Below are 5,540 nucleotides of genomic sequence, written 5' to 3'. Positions count from 1 at the left end.
GCGAGAAGTCAAATCCCCCGAAGAACCTAGCCCCCTAGAAAACGGCAAACTCTGTCGCCAGCGAGCCGTCCGAAGAAAACATGCTAAAGCAACCCAACCGGTGCGTCAAGTGGATCCCTACGATAGTGCCAGCTTTTTCAATTGTTTCGTCTTCCGGGAACTGGCACAGGAAATGTTGATCTGAAAGCAAATAAAGCGACGGAAAAAATCAAACACAAGTGGAGTTTTAATTATTTATAATTTTTATTTTTAGATCAAAGGAAAAAGTTTGTTTTTGCATTATAACTGTGTACAGTTAGCTAATCTTCTTTCGCCGTTCAGCATGTTCTACGCTATCACGATCTTGTGTTTATCTATATACTGTTATGGATTTCTTTCATTTTATGTTTATTTTTTAACCTCAATGACTCATTTCTCTTCTCTTTTTTTTTCGTTTGCTTCACATCTGCGTTACGAGTGCATTCTGCATTATTTGTGTTCTTCTTTTTTTCTGTATTAATGCTTTAGGTTGTAATTTTGTAGTTTCTTTTGTAGTTTTTAAATATTTATAAATGTGATAATTTTCTGATTTCTTTTTTGCTATGCTTTTCATTCAATTTTCAACATGCTACGCTGTTGTTTTGTTCCAGTTCCGATCAACTTTGACCTATTAAGTTTGTGTATGTATGTGGGGTGTGTGTGTGTATGTGTATTTTCTCTCATTGCTCGTGCCTGCACTCTGCTGCTCATTCATCATTTACTTGGCGTGATTTTTAACCAGCCTTATCTGCATCTGTTATCCCAGAGCTGTACCTAATTGCTCCCACTTGGCCTCACACACATGATAGCCATTCGAATACTTGCGAGCTTAAATATGTACTTAACATTATTTACACATATAATTGTAAATGGTTTTATTTCTCTTCACAGTATTTTTCGTCTGCTCGATTTAGTAGCTTTTCTTTCGTTTTCCTCCATTTTTGCGTTTCTTCGCTTGCCTAAATTTCATTGTTTTACTCAATTCGTTTTCTTGTTTCTTTGATCAATTGGGATTAGTTGGATGTGTCATTGATAGAGTCATTAGTTTTATTTTGTTTATCGTTTCCGCTTTGCGTAACTTCTTTTTTTTCTGATGCTGCTTTTGCAATTATTTATTTGTTTATTCGATTCAGTAACATTGGATGTGATTTTCTTCTTTTTATTTTGTCATGGGTCGAGATGAGGTTTTTAAATAAACTTTGGAAATAAAGCAGAGAGGGCCTGAGAAGTTTGCATAAGGATAAAAACGGACCTAGTGTTATTGATTGATTGATTGATCCACATTACCAACTGAACGGCAGAGCTTACGTTCCATTTATCGCATCTTTCTTGGAATGTTTTTAATTTAATCGCACCTTAGTCCTCAAGGAACTCAACTGAGGGGATTTGATGGAAGTGACTTTGATCGATTCTTTTCATCGACTGTCTCTTTTGATAGCCACAGCTTTATGAACAGATTTTGCGCTATATCTGCCACATAGTTTGATAAAGGAGGATCTCATCTAGCATCCAGAATGGCACACGCATCAAGGAATGTGTTTGCAGCTGAATTATTAAGGAAAGAGTGAGTCGATGAAGAGAATCGATCAAAGTCACATACACCCCTTTCCTTTCACCCCCTCAATTAAAAAATTCAGCTCGATTTAGAATACATCGCAACTTTAATGAAGCCTGTCATCAGTCCCGAGTCAAATCAGAGTTCGAGTAACATGAAAGTGAAACTCCACATTGTAGCAATATGAACGCTTTTTTATTTGGCACCACGTGCCCTACCTGAAATTGCAAAATTTCATTTTCTTGTAGCTCAGCGAAATCGCAGCCAAAGTGGATGCAATTTGTACTTACTAGATGAGTCTCCTTCAAATCACAGGTGTTCTCGCTCAAGCTTGAAGAAGGACAAAATAGATTTTAGCACCCAATGCGTCATGTGACACATCACGTTTTCAAAACGCAAATCATTGGAAGCTATATTGAGTGTCGTGGACCCTAATGGCGAATACTGGACCTGTTGCAGATGAGCCCAGGAAAGAGACCAGAACCTAATCTGAACCATAATCCCCCATCCGGCACATCAAATGACCCAGGTTTTCAAAAAGCAGATCACTAAAAGTAACATAGGAAGTCGTTTACCGCATTTACCATAACTGAAAATAATTCGGATATCCCCAGGGAAAAGGCCTGGGCTTTCAGCAGATCATTCGAAGTCATATTGAGTGTCGTGGAGCACATTGGACCATCAATAGACATGATCCGGATGCTCCCAAATAAATTGTCAGAACCTCATGGATTCTATTCCTTAGAGAAGGGAAGGGAAAAAGGTGAACATAGATCATATCTTCCCTAATAAAATTTATATGGTTATTTTGCTTAACGACGTGTTTTGGGTATCATCCAAACCATTTTTGGACTTGTTCTACAATTAGAGCTATCTTTCGGGTATGGATTTTTTTTTATATGGTTTGCTGCTTCACATATCAGTCTGGTGTATTGCTCTGCCATTACCTAAAACAGGGTTGGAAAGCACCTCAGAGTGTTAGCAAAGCAACTTTGTGTATGCATCTCACAACACTCGTCAAAGAGTGTGTGGTTCTCCCATTTACTTCGCACACTCTTTTCCAACTAATCTGTGAGAAAGCGATCCACACAATAAGCGGTACACTCCGTGCGGCGCAGGGAGCGAATATACAACAAGCGCTAATGTCTTCTTTGAATGGATCATTTTAGATGGCTGAGTTTTGAACCCACCACAGCTTTCATTTGGCGCTACTGTATACGGACGAACCAATGTAAAATACTGTGGTAGCCACAGTACGGTGCTGTCAAAACCTGCAGATTTTGCTTACCACGACTGCATGCATAGGAGATGAAGAAGAGCATAACGAAGAAGTATTTTGTCTTTTTGCTGGCTTTCCCATTTGCAAGCATACACTCAGTGGTGCTCTTTGCGTTGGAGCCGTCGAAGCGATGGCTACACATTGAGTTTTCGTTATTTCTGGGTGTGTGTCTGTCTTCTCTTCTCCGCTGCCTTGCACTTGCACAGGGTAAAAGACAAGCAAACTTTGTGTTTGCTTGATTATCACTTTGTTTATTTCAGAAAACTAGTACATTGTCCGACAGATGACAGCCCTGACCTAAAACGTTCGTCCGACAATGTCTACGTTGTCAGCGAATGAAATGAAGCGGCTAGATATATTGAAGATGAAGGCTTCAACACACGGGTCATTTTGATTTGTATTCGCGCGTCTCGTGTTTTTGTTAGTCCGATGCTACGGGTACCTTGTCGTGCGAACCGCATCTACCTACTCGAGATTTTATTTATTTGAGTTGAAATCATGCATTTGTTAAATTTAGTAACCGATAAAATTGTATGAGATTACGTGCAGGACGGCTCATATCTGATAACAAATTGATCGGTACTATGTGCCATCAATCCGCATTAGTCGTCAAGATATCGTAAACAGGGATTTGATTCTTATGAAAACACAGGATTTATCGTAGCTAAAGCATTTTTTATAGGCGATGACGGAGTAATCTACCTTCGACTCGTGAACCTCAGCTGGTGTATTAGTTTCTGTCTGGATGCACAACCAGAGCGTATAAACCATACGATATCTACTGAAATCTTATATCAAAGGGCTGGTCACCACCATTGATACGACAGGAAGACGTATGCGACGAGAAAGTTCCTTATATATAGAAAGTAATAATGGATCATTGAAGATGCTGAGGTTTTGACAGCACCGTACTGTGGCTACCACAGTATTTTACATTGGTTCGTCCGTATACAGTAGCGCCAAATGAAAGCTGTGGTGGGTTCAAAACTCAGCCATCTAAAATGATCCATTGGGAAGGAATGTTATTTGATCGTAAAAATGATCAGTGGTGTTCCAAAACTAGTCGCGACCATCGGAAGAACAAGACCGGGGACGCCATCAAGAATATGTTGGCGAGAAGTCGTCGAAAGGAGATTGGAAGGAAGTGTAATTTTGTGCTAGAAATGGTAGAATACGTACAATATTTAGACCTAAAAGGATTTGCGGCAGGACTCATTTTTTCGCTGAAAGTGAAATAGCTTTAAATATGGTTTGCATTGTTGTACTATATAAACAAATACTAACGTTCAAAAAATTATTAACCTAATTGTGTTTTTAATTTTATAAAATACTCCAATTAACAAAATTGTAGAAATTCTTTCTTGATTTCCTGTACTTTGTTAGATTGAGCTACATAGGCGGACGCGATTCCACTCAGACGATATCCCATAAGCCATAGAAGGTGTGACTTGCAGCGCTCCTTTAACCTGGAAATCTCTAAGAACGGATTGTTGGTTGGCAGTAGTTTGATAGTGACAAACATCTCATCAATAGTAGCCTTTTGAACACCTGGAACATGAAGTGATCGCTCCGACAGAGAGTTTTGATTCTCCTCGGGGATGTTTCCATCTTAAGCAGTCTTAATAAGACTTCTATTTGTGTTGAGGAAGGTAGCTCATAGATTTATTGTACCAAGGCCTTGCTCAGATTATACCCGGAGATTTTCGATTGGTGGTAGTGGATCATTGAAGATGCTGAAGTTTTGACAGCACCGTACTGTGGCTACCACAGTATTTTACATTGGATCGTCCGTATACAGTAGCGCCAAATGCAAGCTGTGGTGGGTTCAAAACTCGGCCATCTAAAATGATCCGTTGGGGACAATCTTAGCCCTTCTTAATGACATCATGACGTTTCTGTTCCACCTGCATATCAGCTTCGTGCCGATGTTCGTAGTACTTGTGGATGCTACTTCTCAAAGTTGTCAAAGGGAGGAAGCCAAATGAAAAATGATGTGATGAATAGCAGTTTATGAGCTGACGATGTTGGCAAGGACACTATCCGCTCTTAAGCTTAAAGGCAGTGAATTCCAAAAGGAATTCCGGAGAATTCCAAGAGAGCTCAGTGTTAAACTGTCTCTGATAGTTTGAACAATAGTTTCAGGCAATTTCATTTTCAATTGCAAGACAGCCTTGTTGGTGCATGCCATAATGCTACTCATGGAAATTCAGCAAAATGCTCCCCCCTATTCTGCGAGTCACGTGACTCTCTCTCACCGGTGAGGTGACAATAGTCACCTCGTGTGAGGTGACTCTCCATTTGATTTGCATGGAGAGTCACCTCACACGAGGTGACAATTGTCACCTCACCGGTGAGAGAGAGTCACGTGACTCGCAGAATAAGGGGGGCTAAATACTGAGAGAAGGAGAAACAAACGGCGCCACAAGCCGCTATCTTAAAACAGCTCCAATTTTTTCTGCAAATATATCCATCAGAACGGTGATGGTCTCCGTTAACTCAAGCCTGGTGGTCGTCTTCAATCATCGTTAAAATACGTGCATTCTGTAACACCGGACAGAATAATACAATTCAGCAAGTCCAGCATCACTAGTATCTCATCCGCAAAAACTTCAGTACCAGTTTTCAGTTGCGTACGAAATTATTGCAGAAAAATATGTCAATCGGTTTCAGCCCACCGATGATGACATA

General features: G+C 40.1%; 1 long non-coding RNA gene across 1 annotated transcript; it reads right to left on the bottom strand.

The window, feature by feature from the left end:
* Positions 1–226: 226 nt before the first annotated feature.
* LOC135713812 (uncharacterized) lies at positions 227–3,695 on the bottom strand. Its single transcript, XR_010518770.1, has 2 exons — positions 3,150–3,695; positions 227–2,520 (listed from the first exon to the last, which is right to left on the bottom strand). It is a non-coding gene; the product is annotated as an uncharacterized LOC135713812 (long non-coding RNA).
* Between the last annotated feature and the right edge of the window lie 1,845 nt (positions 3,696–5,540).

Source organism: Ochlerotatus camptorhynchus, unplaced genomic scaffold (genome assembly GCF_037179485.1).
Source record: "Ochlerotatus camptorhynchus isolate MF236.1 unplaced genomic scaffold, CSIRO-AGI_Acam_v1.1 ptg000041l, whole genome shotgun sequence".
Classification (NCBI taxonomy): Eukaryota; Metazoa; Arthropoda; class Insecta; order Diptera; family Culicidae; genus Ochlerotatus; species Ochlerotatus camptorhynchus.
The sequence above is the reverse complement of the archived record's forward strand: the minus strand, read 5'-3'. Positions and strand labels throughout refer to the sequence as shown.